The 17611-nt window shown below is 48.5% G+C and overlaps 1 long non-coding RNA gene across 1 annotated transcript; it reads left to right on the top strand.

Annotated features, from left to right (window-relative positions):
• The first annotated feature begins 4161 nt into the window (after nucleotides 1-4161).
• On the top strand, nucleotides 4162-16031 carry LOC113632167 (uncharacterized). The gene is made up of 2 exons (XR_003437712.1): nucleotides 4162-4301; nucleotides 15681-16031. It is a non-coding gene; the product is annotated as an uncharacterized LOC113632167 (long non-coding RNA).
• Nucleotides 16032-17611: the final 1580 nt, after the last annotated feature.

Genomic DNA, 17611 nt, shown 5'->3' with positions numbered 1-17611 from the left:
TTAGAGCTGTGCCTTCAATCAAGCTGACGGGTTTCACTTCCTTGAAGTGGGAGCTTAGATGCTGTGGGAGCTCCGGGCCATGCCCCCCCGAGGAGTGACTCCGTCTCCTCATTCAGCAGGTCATAATTGGCATGTTCTTTTTTTAAAAATTTATTTATTTTTATTTATTTATTATTTTTGGCTACATTGGGTCTTCATTGCTGCGTGCGGGCTTTTCTCTAGTTGCGGCGAGCTGGGGCTACTCTTTGTTGCGGTGCGTGGGCTTCTTACTGTGGTGGCTTCTCTTGTTGCGGAGCACGGGCTCTAGAGCGCAGGGGGGGCTTCAGTAGTTGTGGCACACGGGCTCAGTAGTTGTGGCTCGCGGACCCTAGAGCGCAGGCTCAGTAGTTGTGGCGCACGGGCTTAGTTGCTCCTCGGCATGTGGCATCTTCCTGGACCAGGGCTCGAACCCATGTCCCCTGCATTGACAGGCGGATTCTTAGCCACTGCGCCACCAGGGAAGCCCCATAATCGGCATATTCTTAATTCAATACACCAGCTTCTAGCTTCTCAACACATCCCTTCAGGTCGAAGAGTGGTCATGGCTTCCAGGTGTTGCAAGTCCCTGGCATTTACCATCTCCTTTTGGCACCCTTAATCGTGCCCATCCCTTTATCAACAATCCTTTCCCTGAACCCTCCTCAACTCCTCCCTTTCATGGGGCCATCTGCTTCCTGCTAGGAGGAATGCGATGTCAAACATCACCAATGGTAGGCATCCCTTCCTTCCACCTGTACAGGTGCTAGCTGATACCCAGGAGGGAACACACTCATCCAAGGTCCCCCAGCTGTGAGTGCCAGAGCTACGAATGGTCTCCCTAATTCAATGCACTTCTCACCGTACATGTTACTTCTCAGGGGAGAAACTGGTCAGTTCTGATAACAGTGCCCGAGTGTTCAATACAGTAAGTCCCCTACATATGAACTTCCAAGTTGCGAATTTTCAAAGATACGAATGTGCAGCTGGTTCCAGCAAGGAACCAGAACCTGTGCCATCCACTTCAGGCGTGAGTGGAATTGCAGCTCGCCCTCTGTCTCCTGTTGCTGACGATCCTTCAGCTCTACCGTCTCCCACCTCCTCTCCCTCCTCCGGTCAGTAACTCTTCTTACCTGTTCACTCGATGCCAGCCCTGTATGTATGCCAGCTGTTGTACTGTACTGTTGCACTTTTCAAGGTACTGTAAGATTAAAAATGTTGTCTTTATTGTTTGTTTTTATGTATTATTTGTGTGAAAAGTATTATAAACCTACTATAGTACAGTACTGTATAGCCCGATTGTGTTAGCTGGGTACCTAGGCTAACTTTGTTGGACTTACGAACAAATTGGACTTAATCACCGTGCTCTTGGAATGGAACTCGTTCGTACGTAGGGGACTTACTGTATTGCAAGTCCCCTTAGTAATCTCTCTCTTACGCTCCCTTCCCTGTCCTGCTCCATTTGTTGCTGGGCCCCAGATTTACCTGGATCACAGCTGGCTCATTCCTTCCTTCCCCTAACCCAACACTCACGTGTGTCCCGCATCTGGCCTCCCAGAGTACTTGCCTTTTCTCAGACACACCAGCATTTCACCTCTCTGCTTTGATCAGGAGGCCTTCCCAGAGGAGGCCCAAAGGCCCGACCCACACACTTCTTCCTCTATATATGCTCACTGCCTAACTTTTCTCCTCTATCCAGAGAGAATCATGCCTCCCCTGTTCTCCCAAAACTCTAACAACACTGGCCCCAATGGTGACTAGTTGTGTATGTGTTTTCCTGACGACACTGCCTCTATGAACGATCCTGCTGGATTTCTCTTTCTGACTCAAATAGCCCCTTCACTGTGCTATGTCGAATTAAATTGCATTCATTGGGGCCATCAAGAGCATTAGAGTGTGAAAGATGTTCTGATGAGTCCAAGGGGAATGTCTATCCTGGTCATTTTTAATGATTATTTATTTTCAAAGGATATATGGATAAGATGGTCTGAGGCAAGGGTGGGATCTCGGGGGGGCCTCTTCCCATTCTCTTATTCGTCCCCTGTGAGGCCTGAGGGAAAGGGGCAAGGCAGTGGTCATCCAGTTTCATTATGGGCCCAGGGTCCTCTAACTGAGGTCCTTAGATGGGCAGCATCCACCCGATAAACGCCGGTAATCACGGGCAAACTGTTGAGTGAGTGTGCCCCTTGGGGAGTGGGGCGGCGGAGGGTCGGGGAGGAGCCTCAGAGCTCTCCTGGAATTCCCAGAGGGCCTCAGCTCCAAAGAACACTTTGGCCTCCCTGCTTCCTTCCTTCAGCCTTGAAGAGGAAGGAGGCCTTGCTGAGCTCCACGTCTGAGGTTGGGTCAAAGCCCCTGCCAGTTATCAACTGTTCTTGCTGGACTTTTCCTGTCTGTCTGGATCTCCCATGGGGGCCTGGAGGAAGGGTAGAGTTGGCCTCAGGGGCAGCTCTTTTGGGATCTAGGTGTTTGAATCCAGAGTCATAGCCATGGTATTGCCTCTTTCAGACATCGTGCCTGTAAGCATCTGTCCAGGGCCTGAGCTTGGGGGCAAAGTCCTTTCTGGAGAGCATCCGGAGCCGCCTCCGAGTTTACCACTGATGGTGGGCTGACCCACGACCAGTCAGCTCCCCGCTCTGAGCACCTCAGGGACCTTGGACTGTGAGCAAAAGTGGTCACATGTCAGGAGGACAGAGTTCCCCAAGGGGCCAAGTTCTTAGACAGCAATATCGGCTCTGGCAGGGAAATCTGGAGCGAGTAGTGAGTGTAGGGCTGGCTCTCCAGGACTGTCTCCTTTCGAGGAAAAGAACTGGGTGGCAGGGTGGGGTTTGGGGATTGAGGTGTGGCCAGGGTTTTACTGCCCACTATTCTCTTCTCTTTACTGTGTCTCACTCAGAGCTGAAGGAAGAGGCCTCGGCCATGGGTGAAATTTAGGGGAGCCTAACTGTGGCTTCAACCCTAGCAGGTGGTGGTGTGCCCAAGGTCCCCTGAACCCTTCCACCACACATAACCCAGACTGCCACAGCTCCTACCACCTCCACACGTGGGAAAGGGCACCAAACTGGACATCGGGAGCTCAAGTCCTAATTCTCCCAACACCAACTACTCGTGTATTCTTGGGCGAGTCACTTAACTTCTCTGGGTCTTGACTCCCGCAGCTGTCAGAGGGAGATAATAATCCTATAATGTCCTCAGAGTGACTTTGAGGATCGAGTTGATACGTGTGAACATCTTCAATTTACTCTAAAGCCTGATCGGTATATATTACTAGTATTTACTCTGGAACCCCTTCCTTGCTTTGGGCCCTGCTACATGAGCCAACGTGGGAATGGTGAGTAACAAACTTTTCATTTCCGTTTCCGGACAATTATTTGCATTTGTAACCAAGACCTCCCATGTCTTTGATCAGAGAAAAGAGTAGGGAATAAATTTCAAGTTTGCAGGCAGGTGGAGAAGAGGGACTTCTGAGTCGGAGGGTCCTGCTTCCTTCACGGGAGACTTTGCTGGCATTGCCATCCCTCTCCTCGTGAAAGGACGGACCTTGTTATCTACGTCATCAGGGAAGTTCTTGTGCAGAAGGCTGAGGGGAAAAGAATTTCCAAGGACAAGACACCCGCTGGGAAACCCAACTTCCCAAACGTCCTCCATCTGTCAGCTGCTTGGAACAAGCTGATGCTTCCATGAGGCTGTTTTCAGTTGGGAAATCTGAAAGCACCACAGCAGCGGGAAAGGGAAATAATTCTCTCCTTGCATTCCTGCGTTAGGCTGGTGAAGGGGGAAAAAACTGCCAAAAAGTTTAGTAACGTTTGAAGTCGCCTGTCAAGTTCAAGGTGTTTGTTTTCGTGGGATAGGCTGGCAGCCGCTTGCTTTCTCTCTTGCTCAGTCCTTCCTCCTTTATTCCATCAGAGTTCTTGTTTCCTATCCAAAGGGCTCAATTCCTTTTTGAGTGATTTCCATTTTCTAGTCCCTGATCTCTTCTTTATCCTATAAATATGGACACTGATTCATCAGCGTTTTCCAGTTCACCTTGGTGTAGTCGCGCATCTGGCTCATGAATTAATGCTTCTCTCAAGTCTAACTCAATTCTGTATGTCACTCTCCTGTTTCCAAACTCTCATCAGGCTCCTCATGATCTACTGAAATAACTTCCATCTCCTGACCTCGGCTTTCTTCCATCTGGTCCCCAGGGCAACAGCCAACACAGACCCAAAGCCAGACGCACTGTTTCCACTGGCTGATGCAGCCCCAGGTTGGGGCGCAAGGCTCAGAAAGGGGCATTTGAACTGCAGGTGAGCCCCGTTGCCCTGCTCACCCCGGTGCCTTTGTCAGACACCTGTTGGTCCCAGACGCCCTTTCCAAACTCATCTCCTAACTCTCCCTTCTCCCTGCCCTTCTCCCTAGCCCAGCACCCTCTCACTGCCCCTCTCAAAGGCCTCAACTTATCCCGTATCTGCACGCTTGTTATACTATTCCTTCCACCCCAATTTCTTTAACTTCCCTCTTAAAGCCTCCCAAGGCCCATCTCAGGTGGCACTCCCTCATTAGTCAAGCGTGTATATAGACAGAGCTTGATCATATTGTAGGGGATCTGGGTGGGCTGTTTCCCACGCAGCCCAGAGCTGCACAGACTCCCCAGAGAGGAATCTTCCTGGAAGGTGGGGTCAGGCTGCCAGCATGTCTGGACCCCGAGCGGCAAGAAGAGCTGGGACTCCCTGAATTTAGAAATTAATGGCATGAGGGAATTCCCTGGCTGTCCAGTGGTTAGGACTCCGCACTTTCACTGCCAAGGCACAGGAGGGCGCAGGTTTGATCCCTGGTCGGGGAACTAAGATTCCACAAGCCACACAGCACAGCCTGGGGCTGGAGTGCAAGAAATTAATGGCATGAGTCCTCTGTCTTTCTATTCTGCACCCCACACTGCACTGTGCCTTGGCCCTCAACCCAGAGGCCCACTCTGTTACCGTCTCCAGAGGGTAAAACTCCAGATTTCTGCTGTGGTCAGACGGGGGTAGGTGCCCAGTGGAATAAAAAGGGTCTCAAGGGACCTAGGAAATGTAGTAACAGCAGACACTCAGAGATTGCTTACCAAGTGCGAACACTGCCTACGGTAAGCCCAAGGTAATTTACATATCCTAGCTCTGTTTGCATATATAAACATATATTTACATACATTGACTACTCCTCACATAGCGCTTCTCCTAGTCTTCACCTAATGACACATGATCTGCCAGCCGGATCCAGAAGTCCCTGGGGCTCCCGCTTCCTCCGTTTGAGGAGTCTGTGGTGTGAAACACTTGCTCTATCCTTTTCCAAGTCAGACTTAGGATTGGGCTCAAAAGACTGCTCAGCCAGTTATCCCTCCTTGGTTTGCTTTCCCGCTTCCAGAATGTTATTGCTATTGTCTCCTCCTAAAATTCTTTCCTACATAGCATCACTGTAAGTGTGCTAGTGGCTAAGAGACGTTTATCTCTATGGAGAGAGTTGCCCACGCACCTGAGCTGCCACAGCCAACTCCACTCTCCTGCCCGAGGCCGCACCTCAAGTCAAGTGCAGGGGACAGGCGTGTGTGCGCTCAGGGTGCCTACTTAGCTTTGCTCTCGAAACAGCACATAAGCTGCGTAAAAGGTGGTGATGAATGGATGGACGCGACTCCCCTTCGTACCTCCGGTGGGCAGGCATGAAACTCGGTGCTCTCGGCAACCTGGGTGGAGGAGGTAAGAGCTGCGGGCGCTCAGCCTTTTACACCCCCAGCCACGTCAGCATCCTGAAGCCACTTATGCTCTCATGTGTGACATTAATTCTGCCATTCAGGAAGCAGCACTACTCAGCTCCTCCTGACCTTGTGGCTGAACCAGCCCTGGACAATCTCTCCTTCTCTGCACCTGGGTGACGGGGCTTCAGGTTTTGCGTTTATGTCCAATTCTGGGCTTCCCGTGCATGGGTCTCCCCACGACCTGCCACACCTCAAAGTTCTGAAGAAAGGTAAATGCAGAAAGGTTTTTATTCCCCAAACCCCAAAGCTGCCTCTAGGTAGGTCGGCAAGGTTGGGCCCCATGGCCCGCCTCTTCACCTTGGAAAGGTTTAGGGCCTAGACAGGGCTACTACTAGCCTTGAGCAAAACAGGGAACTGTACCTCTTGGATTTTGCATAATAAGTACACAGAGCTCTAATGTCAACAAGGGCAACGCTCCTTCTTGGACGTGGTGCACTGGTGCAGTGGCACAAGGTGCCTTGGGCAGTTGCACACAGTGGCCTTGGGTCCAAGGCCATCTTTTGGCCTTTCTCCTGAGCTCACAGCAAAATCTCTTTATCTTTCCAGTCTGTTGGTTAGGACACGTCTGCCTGAAAAAGAGTAATAGCAGGCAGAGAGAAGCAAGAATGAGAGCATTTCCTCTAATATACATTTATTATTAGTTTCTAAATTAAGAGACTCTTTTTTTTTTTTTTAGCATTTTGAGGTTTACAGAAAAATGGAACGGAAAATACAGAGTACCCACGCACACCCTTGCCCACACCAAGGTTCCCTTGTTCTGAACGTCTTGCGTTAGTGTGATACATTAGGTACAATGGATGAACCAATAACACCTGGTGATTAGAGTCTCTGGTTTACATTAGAGGTCTCTGTTTGTGTTGTTCATTCTATGGGCTTTGACCAAATGTATAATGATAGGGATTCACCGTTATAGTGTCATATATAGAATAGTTTCACTGCCCTAAAAAAATCCTATGGCTATGTTTAGTTTTAAAACCCAAATGCGGGCTTCCCTGGTGGCGCACTGGTTGAGAGTCCACCTGCCGATGCAGGGGACACGGGTTCGTGCCCCGGTCCGGGAAGATCCCACATGCCGCGGAGCGGCTGGGCCCGTGAGCCATGGCCACTGAGCCTGCGCGTCCGGAGCCTGTGCTCCACAACGGAGCCTGTGCTCCACAACGGGAGAGGCCACAGCAGTGAAATGCCTACGTACCATGAAAACAAAACAAAACAAAACAAAAACCCCAAATGCTCTACTCCCTGTACCCACCTCCGTGCTCCCCTTTGCTGGTTGGAGTAGGAGTGGGGAGGGGCTGGGAGCTTCCAGAGGAGGCCAGCATTTCTCAGCTTTGCTCTTTTCTTCTGCTCACCCAATACCCCTCCGTGAAGGAGATTATCCTCACAAATCAATAAAAGTTGAACCTGTCTGCTTTCCTTCCCTCCCTCCTTCTTGGGCTGCCTCACCTCCGATCCAGCAGTGAGAGGAAATTGGCACTTTCTTAAGGAGGAAACCTTCCAGTGAAAACATAAGTCCTTTAACTTTGTGGCGACCTATTAAAACGAGTTTACTGGCAAAGTTCACACGTTAAAAATCGTGTTGGGTAATATAGTTGTGCCTTGTATAATTCTGCGGGTTTCTGATAACAGAGTCAAGTCATGTTCCTTCCAAGAAAACAACTCTGCTTGTCCTGTTGGGGCATCAAGGAGATAACCACATGGGCAGGGTGGCTGTCAAAATATGTAAGAATTGGGCTTCCCTGGTGGCGCAGTGGTTGAGAGTCCGCCTGCCGATGCAGGGGACACGGGTTCGTGCCCCGGTCCGGGAAGATCCCACATGCCGCGGAGCGGCTGGGCCCGTGAGCCATGGCCGCTGAGCCTGCGCGTCCGGAGCCTGTGCTCCGCAACGGGAGAGGCCACAGCAGTGAGGGGTCCGCGTACCGCAAAAAAAAAAAAAAAAAAAAAAAGTAAGAATTTGTAGGGTATCGGTATGTATTGGTCAGGATGCACTGAGTCATGCTGCAGTAACAATCAACCTTCCATTACTATCTTTAAAACAGACTTATTTCTTGCTCATGCTCCCTGCTCCTCCTGCATTGGTGGGGAGGGGGTAAGCAGGAGAAGTGTTCTGTCAACTACAATTCATCAGAAGGATGCTGGCCGTGCAACTGGGCGAGGTCCTGGAGGCCCCTTCTGTGCCAGGATCAGCCCTTTCCTTAGATTGTGAGCAGGTGTGGAGGGGTCCTGGGCAGGGCTGGCTTCGTGGCTGTGTGACTTGGGCAGGTGTATAGATCCCCATGTGTTCAGAGGGTCTTGTGCTTGGTTTAATGCTCAGCTGACACTGTCTTGAAATTCTCAACAATTTTTTTTTAACATCCTTATTGGGGTATAATTGCTTTACAATGGTGTGTTAGTTTCTGCTTTATAACAAAGTGAATCAGTTATACATATACATATGTTCCCATTCTCAACAATTTTTAAACAAGGAGTCTTGCCTTTTTATTTTGCACAGGGCTCTAAAAATTATTGTAGGTAGCCATCCTGGTCCCAGCGGAGGGTGGGTAGAAGTGCATTCTACCCACATGAATGGGGTAGAAAGTCAGAATGGTAGAAGTGCATTCCAGAAATAGGGAGCAGCAGTTTTTTTTAACCAACCTGTATGAAGCGTTTCGATTAACTTAACAGCTGGTACGGCAACTAGTGCATATCGGCCCAGATGTGAGTTTACATGATAGTCCCTAAAAGGACCCACATTCACTAGGACAGTCATTTGGGGTAGAAGTGATTCCTTAGCTTGGAAATCAGAATTCAGAGGCCAGGTGAGGCACTCCCATCTCTTTCTGAGTCTTTCTTTCATGAGTCTAGATTTTAAGGAGGAGAAATAAAAAGATATGACCTCCTGGCTGACGAGGGTTAAACATGGTACTTGCTACGTGGCATTAGGATGGGAACTAAAGTGGGATGGGTCTTACATGTTCTAATGAGCAGTCTTTGCAAACAGTATTATCATTTTTATTACTCTGAGGTTATTTCTTTTTTTAAATGTTTTAAAAAATTATTTATTTTTGGCTACGTTGGGTCTTCATTGCTGCGCGCAGGCTTTCTCTAGTTGTGGTTGGCGGGGGCAACTCTTCGTTGCAGTGCGTGGACTTCTCATTGTGGTGGCCTCTCTTGTTGTGGAGCACAGGCTCTAGGCGCGTGGGCTTCAGTAGTTGTGGCACGTGGGCTCAGTAGTTGTGGCGCACGGGCTTAGTTGCTCCACAGCATGTGGGATCTTCCCAGACCAGAGCTTGAACCCGTGTCCCTTGTATTGGCAGGTGGATTCTTAACCACTGTGCCACCAGGAAAGCCCTCCTTTTTTTTTTTTTATACATCTTCATTGGAGTATAATTGCTTCACAATGCTGTGTAGTTTCTGTTGTACAACAAAGTGAATCAGCCATATGCATATGTATATCCCCATGTCCCCTCCCTCTTGAGCCTCCCTCCCACCCTCCCTATCCCACCCCTCTAGGTCATCGCAAAACACTGAGCTGATCTCCCTGTGCTACGCTGCTGCTTCCCACTAGCTATCTACTTTACATTTTGTAGTGTATATATGTCGATGCTTCTCTCACTTCACCCCAGCTTCCCCCTCCTCCCACCGCGTCCTCAAGTCCATTCTCTACATCTGCATCTTTATTCCTGCCCTGCCACTATGTTCATTAGTACCATTTTTTTTTTTAGATTCCATATATATGTGTTAGCATACGGTATTTGTTTTTCTCTTTCTGACTTACTTCACTCTGTATGACAGACTCTAGATCCATCCACCTCACTACAAATAACTCAGCTTCGTTTCTTTTTATGGCCGAGTAATATCCCATTGTATATATGTGCCACATCTTTATCCATTCGTCTGTCGATGGACGTTTAGATTGCTTCCATGTCCTGGCTATGGTAAATAGTGCTGCAATGAACATTGAGGTACATGTCTCTTTTTAAATTATGGTTTTCTCAGGGTATATGCCCAGTAGTGGGATTGCTGGGTCATATGATAGTTATTCCTTTTTTTAAAACTTTATCCCTTAGCACAGGGTTAGTAAGTACCAAACATGCATGCTCTCACCCTCCCCATCTAATCCTCTTCTATGTTAAGTCTGTCATGGCTGGTTAATCATATCACTCTTTCCAGTTGATCCTGGCTGTGGTCTCAGAATCTGCCCTCCCTCCACACCCAGCACTGTAGGCAGTCACTAAACTCATTGTAGGTTGGGACCCAAGGAAAATCCTAGCCATTCCAGTGTTTGCCCTTGTCAGGTCCAACTTAAATATTTCAGCCTATGACAGCCGTGTTATGGGATATTGTTGTATAATAATTTATTCAGTCTTTGTCCTGGATTCCCGGGATGGGTCTTCTAAACTCTTGGAATTTCCTGAATGTTAGGAGTGTCTTTATTATCCACAGTGGGCCCTGGGACCACACCTGAGCTCAGGTTAACGAGGTGACTCCTGGTGGGCCCTGGAGTTTCAGGATGAGGGTTCGCCAAGCCAGAAAGACCAACCATGTGACTACGAAGTTGGGGTTTTGAGTCAGGTGATATTGGTCTGGAGGGGTGGGGGGGCTGAAGATTGAGTTTAATCACACTTCTAGTGATTCAATGAATCAAGCCTGTGTAATGAAACCCCAAGAAAAACTCTGGACCCTGAGGCTCGGGTGAACTTCCTGGCTAGTGAACCCATAAAAGTGCTGGGTGGATGATGCTCTAGGTTCCACATGGAAAGGACATGGAATCTCCGAGTTCAGGACCCTCCCAGACGTTTCCCTATGAGCCTCTTCACTTGTCTGGTCCTGATTTGTATCCTTTATAATAAAATTGAAATTCTAAGTCTAGCACTTTCCTGAGTTCTGAGAGTCATTCTAATGAATTATCAACCTGCGGGGGTAGTGGAAACCCCCAAGTTTGTAGCCAGTTGGTCAGAAGTCTGGGTGGCTCAGGGACCCCTGAACTTATGGCTGGCATGTGGCACAAAGGCAGTCTTATCGGCGACTGTGCCCTTAGCCTGTGGAGTCTGCACTTGGCCTGAGTAGTTAGGTTCAGAATTGCATTGCAGGAATGCAGATGTGAAAGGCAAAGAGGAAGCCACGTTCCCCTGAGGCTGCCGTGGTAGCAAGTGCTGGAGATGAGGAGATCTCCAGGGGCAAAATGGACCTTTGCAGACCTAACCTGCCCTTGCAACTGGGGCATGTTCCTCCATTGACAATGTCAGAGGAGCTGGACTTCAGTAATGAAGTATGCAAATTTCCCCAGGCCCCATAGGTACAAATGAGGTCACATTTATGACCTTGTTTCTCAAGTTCTTCCCTACAGCCACCCCTGCGAAGTGCCTATGCCCCGTGAGAATTTCTGGAGTACCTGGGGGTATTCTCATGAACACGCAGAGTCAGCTGTTTCTGAGGTCTGCTGCACACTGCTGCTTCCACCGGACCACACTGTGGTGGATATCTTCTACTTGCCCCTCCAGACTCCCTCCCCACCCTCCCTGCCATGCTCAGTGTCCTGCAAAGCTGACCTTTATGAATTGCCTCATCCAAGGCTACTTTGTCTTGGCCTCTGGTTAGGTTCAGCCAGTGGAAGGCACTGAGAGCAGGGTGTTCATTGCCTGTTCCTCCCTGCGGTGAGTTGACTGATTCCCTTAACAAAGGCTGCAGCTCTGACCAGGTGGCCACTTCCTTGCTTATGCCCTCAGGTCTCGGAGAGGTAAAGCCTTCCTGCTGTTGTTAGCCCTGGGATGCTTTCCAACCCCTTATAGGTTTCCCTTCACTGCTCACATCTCTGTAAATGGTCCTTCTTCAAACTCTCCTTAGTTTGAGATGCCATTTGCTTCCCTTTAGGACCCTGATCACGTAGACACTGCTGCTGTTTCCACTGTATATACATCCTTGGGGCCATCCCACCTCCCCTTGAGCATCACCGATAATTCTACTCTGTCTTATTAAAGTAGAGCTGACACAGTGCCTATGGCAGTGTGGGAGGGAGCATCTCTCCCTGCTCTGTGTCACTCTGTTAGAGGGGTCTCAGCAATGTACTGTTTGTGCTCCAATGTCTTCTAGAATTTTAGAAATAGCTCTTTTTTGACCGGCATGAGGCTGAAGGAGCCTGAAAGGTCTGGGTCTGGGAGCTCGCTATGCCACTAAATGGCTGTGTGCCCTTGGACAAGTCATTCTCATTTTCAGGCCTCAGTTTCCTCACCTGTAGCACAGGGGTTGGACTTAGTGTTCTTCGTGTGTGTGTGTGTGTGTGTGTGTGTGTGTGTGTGTGTGTGTGTGTCGGTCATTTTCATTTATCGTTTTTTCTTAAATTGAAATATAGTTGATTTATAATGTTATGTTAGCTTCAGGTGTACAGCAAAGTGATTCAGTTATATATATATATATTTTCATACTCTTTTTCATTATAGCTTATTACAAGATATTGAATATAGTTTCCTGTGCTATACGGTAGGACCTGTTGCTTATCTGTTTTATATATAGTAGTTTGTATCTGCTGATCCCAAACTCCTAATTTATCGCCCCCACCTTTTTCCCCTTTGGTAACCATAAGTCTGTTTTCTATGTCTGTGTGGACTCAGTGATTCTTAAACTGCCCTGGGCCCCCAGTCTCACTTTAGCCAGAATAGCTCCTGTTTGATCTGTTTTTAGAATTTGGGCTTTCGTGAAGATTTCCTTTAAAGCATGGATTCCATGGCTTTAAAAATGCTTGACAACAATTGGACTAGGTAATTCTAAAGTCCCTTCCAGTCTCAACATTTTTTTTTTTTTTGGCTGTACCACACGGCTTGCAGGAACTTAATTCCCCAACCAGGGATTGAACCTGGGCCTTTGGTAGTGAAAGCACAGAGTCCTAACCACTGAACTACCAGTCCCAACATTTTTGAGCATAAAATCAACTTTGCCGGGCTTCCCTGGTGGCGCAGTGGTTGAGCGTCCGCCTGCCGATGCAGGGGACACAGGTTCATGCCCCGGTCTGGGAAGATTCCACATGCCGCGGAGCGGCTGGGCCCGTAAGCCATGGCCACTGAGCCTGCGCGTCCGGAGCCTGTGCTCCGCAACGGGAGAGGCCACAACAGTGAGAGGCCCGCGTACCGCAAAAAAAAAAAAAAAAAAAAAATCAACTTTGCCTTCCTAACCACTGTGCCAGGGAGGGTCTGGTTCCAAGAATTAGTGGAAAACTGATGGTTGAAGCCTGTCTCCTGTCAGGATCTGTCATGGCAAATCTACCATGACCCAGTAAATCACTTTGCTCCACCCCATCCATCTTCGGCATCTTCTCACTTATTTCTCATTTGCTTCTGCCACTCTTCCTAGGCAAGGAGAAAGAAAGAACTGATTTTAAACCAATTGCATAAAATGCAAACCACCCCAGCAAACAAAAATGTGGAAAAGATGGCAGCTTTAAATGAACTGACTCCCGAGGTTTGCAAAGGCTTCGTCCACAATAATGGAAGCTGGCAGCCCCTCGGTGGTTTGTCCCAGACACTTGGTGCTGGAGAGAATTATAGAGCTGTGATTAATAGTTTGTGTAGCATCTGAGCCTGCTTCCTGATTGTGGGGAATCTGCCCTTGCGTGAGCCCTGTCTGGGTCTGAAGGCTGAAAGGCTGAAAACTCCCCTTGATCTCTGGCAGCAAGAGCACAGACACATGAACTAAGTACAGCCAATCAGATTCTCACCTGAGAGTTTCAATACAGACTGAACAATATAATTGGAATTCCTTTTGATAGGGTTGATGGCTAAGGCATCCAGTGTCTGGTGGCATCGGTGGTACCCGGGCCAGCAGTGGCCACAGTGCAAGCACAGAGCCCAGCCTCCAGCTACCTACAATCCATTTTGAAAGAGGCAAGGTATCACAGATGACGTTACAGGATGTTAGTTTTGCCAGAGAGTTTCTGCGTCTTGCCAGCCTGTGCCTTTTCTAACATTCCCTTTCTTTCTGTAGTCTCTGAGTTTCCCTGACACTTAATCTCCTTAAGCCTCTCCCAAGGGATTCTTCTCTCAGGCTGCCTACCCTCCATCTCCTCAGCAGATGTTTAGGCAGCGCTCATTGCCTCTCAAAAGAGGAAGCAATACCTCTCCTGCCTTTCTCCCCACCCCCATCCTCCTTCTGCCCATTTTATGCCCCAACTGTGCCAATGCAGGGCAGTTGGTACTCTTCTCCTTTTGGAAATGAAAACCCCAGGGTGAGTCTTCCTGACACACGTGCGTGTGTGCTGGGGGTGAGGACTGATTCATAAATCTTGCTTGAAGAAGAAAGGCCTTTGAGCAACCTGGCAAAGGTTGGCTTTCATTCACTTCCTTGTCACCCCCTCTCTGAACACCTCTTCTGCTCCAGGCCTGCGGTAGACCCCATGGGGATACTGAGGAACAAATGCTTATATAAAATAAGGAAAAAGATGTGGGACTTCGAATTGGGAGACCTGGGTTGGGACCCTGCTTTGGTCACTCACTCTCTGCGAGAATTGGGTAGGTTCCCTAACCTCTCTGAGCGTCAGTTTCCTTATCTGTAAAATGGGCTCATGAATGCACATACTCTATGGATTGTGTGGAAATTCAAGTCAGAATGTATTTAAGCATTCATCCAAATTGCCGGTTCATAGGAGACCTCCCATCAAGGTGTGTTGCTGTCAACTGAAAGCCCCGCAGATGACGGAGCCCCAAAGGAAAAGGTGCCCCCCCATCTACCCAGAGTGGTGGGGTAGGGGCACTTGGGAGTTGAGGTACCTGGCAAGGTGGGAAAAATTACTTGCAATTACGTCATATGTTGATTTCTATCCGTCAAGTATCTTCTTACATTTCTTGACAAGAATGCTTGTAAAATAGAGTGGGCAGGGATGTTGAATCCCTAGGGCCATTGATATAAGAGAGGGTGGCTGGAGGGAAGAGGGTGCCAGAGGAGAAAGTGCTAAAAGGAAGAGCGGAAAATGAGCTTTACTCACAATTCAGGGTTGTCTAAATCGCCCCTGAGTCCGGTTTCCCTGTAGCCCTAAGGTGGGGGTGGGAACCACACCCGGGGGATTGAGGTGGGAGCTGCATGGGCGCTGGTGTCAGGAGACCTAAGTTCCAGTCTAGTCTCTGACATGTATGAGGTAGACGAACTGAGAGAGTCACTTCAGCTCTCTGAGACTTTGTTTCAGGTACCGAGACGTACGGGAAAATGATAGCACCTGCCTCACGAGGGTGCAAACAGTGAACAAGTGAGCGATTTTTTTTTTTAACAGGTTATTGAGTTATAATTCACAGAGTGTAAAATTCACCCTTTGAAAGGATACACTTTCATTGTTTTTCATGTATTCAGAGTTGTGCAGCCATCATCACTATCTCATATTAGAACAATTTTATCACCCCTGAAGGGACCCACATCCATTATCAGTCACTCCCCATTCTCCCTCCCAAGAGACTTATTTTTAGACTGTTTAACGTTGTACCCATTTTAATTTCTAACAAACAGTTGGTTAGTAGGAACAGTTGTTGCTGCACAATAGTCTGCTTCTAAGTCATATCACAAGTATTTATCAGAGTTAGTAAAAACTGTCTTGAGAACTGTGTCAGGAGTAAGCTCAGCAGGGGAATTTTTTTTTTTTTTTTTGGTACGCGGGCCTCTCACTGTTGTGGCCTCTCCCGTTGCGGAGCACAGGCCCCGGACACACAGGCTCAGCAGCCATGGCCCTTGGGCCCAGCCGCTTCACGGCATGTGGGATCTTCCTGGACCGGGGCACGAACCCATGTCCCCTGTATCAGCAGGCGGACTCCCAACCACTGCGCCACCAGGGAAGCCCAGCAGGGGAATTTTAAAGAGAAAAAAAGCTTAAAGACCACAGTTTATTTCTGTCTCATAGAATAGCCCAGGTAATTCCAGGTAGCTCACTGTCCATCTTCTCTAGGATACGACCTTCTTCCTCGGGATCTGAAATGTCAACTGGAGCTCCAGCCACCATATCCTTGTTCCAGATAGCAGGATGCAGAAAGGGATGAACATTGCATGCCGTTGGCCTTGAAGGAAGAGTCTCAGAAGTTCCACACAACACTTCTACTAACATCTCATTGACCAGAACTCAGTTATATGGCCACACAGAGCTGCAAGGAAGGCTGGGGTATTTAGCCTTATTCCAAAGAGCCAATGAAAACTGGGATTTGCATTATTATGAAAGAAGAGGAGAACAGTATTGGTGTATGTATCAGTCAGCAAATGCTATAATTATTGTGCACAACAAGTCACATAAAACTCAATGACATACAACAATGAGCATAGACCTTTCTTGCTCTCGGGTCTGTAGTTGGGCTGGGAAAGCTCTGCTTGAGGCTACAAATCTCCTGGGTTAGGATGAAGGCGTCAAATTGGCTCTCGTCTACATTCCTCCATATTTCCCTATGACCAGCCCTACTAGGGCATGTTCCTTTCATGGCAAATGGCAGGAGCCCAGGAAGTTGAGCAGAGACACATGATGCTTCCTGAGCCCTCTTTTTTTTTTTTTTTTTTTTCTTTTTGCAGTACGCGGGCCTCTCACTGTTGTGGCCTCTCCCGTTGCGGAGCACAGGCTCCGGACGCGCAGGCTCAGCGGCCATGGCTCACGGGCCCAGCCGCTCCGCGGCATGTGGGATCTTCCCGGACCGGGGCACGAACCCACGTCCCCTGCATCGGCAGGCGGACTCTCAACCACTGCGCCACCAGGGAAGCCCCTGAGTCCTCTTGAGTCCCTCTTGCCCACACTCCATTGATTAAAGCAGGTCACGTGGCCATGCCAACATCAAAGGCAGAGGTATAGTCCATTCACACTAATGCGTACCACTGCAAAGTCACATGTCAAAGACTGTGAGAGTAAAATTCGAATTCAGGAAGGGTCTGAAAAATGGTAAACAATGATTCATCCTATGACAGAGACCAACCAACTTTGCCAGGAAATGCAGTATCCGTGATTCTGGTCCCCTAAGACCTCCCAGGAGCCTACCTATGCTGCTGTTTCTTTAACTGCAGTCTCCTGCTCTAGCTTCCCACTTCTGATGGCCCCATTTTCCAGGTGGGAGAACAAGGCTAGCCCAGCCTCCCATATAAGCTTTCTAGGCCACAATTCCTAGTGTTCGGACTCACCAGCCACCCTGTCACCATTTCCTCAGAGGTCTTGCCGAGAGAAGCAGGGTCTCCACGAGATTCAGGACTCCTCCATGTGGGACCAGCCTGTCATTTTCCATTACTGCAGTTCCCAGGGGTCCAGGGGGTCCCAGGGGTCCAGCCAAGGTAAGATCCGTTTCTCCTGTTCAGTCCCCCAAACACGAAAGCTTTCTCATGCTGCTTTCTCATAGAATAAGGGTTGCTGATACATCTGGCTGACAGTGAAGGCCCAGTTAGCCAGGTCCTCTAATCACAGAAAAGCCTGTTTATCTTTCCCGGGGTAAGACGGAGTCTACGGAAGTGAAAATTCAGAACTCAGATTAGCTTTTCAAAGGATGACCTTTCCATAGTTTACATTCTCAATAAATCAACCTGCTAAATTGTAATTGGTTGAGGCAAAATTCCGAAAGGTTTGGTCAAACTTTTGGCATAAATAACCTTCTGTGTATTTCAGTATCGCCACTCTGCTGAGTCCATTTCCATTAGTAATGCAAATAGCATTTTCTGGTGTATCGCCCAAAGTTAGCATGTACTCAGAAGTTGGTTAAAACAGCCATTTTCAATAAAGGCTGTGACCTCTCCGCTACCACCTTCTTCCTGTGGAGATTTTTTTGGTGTGGTCTTTGCAAGCTGATTTATAAACGTCCTTTCAGAAAGGTAATCTAAAAAACAAGCCACATGTTTCTTGTAAACTTAAATATCCAC

Source organism: Aethalodelphis obliquidens, unplaced genomic scaffold (genome assembly GCF_003676395.1).
Source record: "Aethalodelphis obliquidens isolate GAN/ISIS:26980383/991018 unplaced genomic scaffold, ASM367639v1 scaffold35, whole genome shotgun sequence".
NCBI lineage: Eukaryota > Metazoa > Chordata > Mammalia > Artiodactyla > Delphinidae > Aethalodelphis > Aethalodelphis obliquidens.
This window is presented reverse-complemented; position numbering and strand designations above follow the sequence as displayed.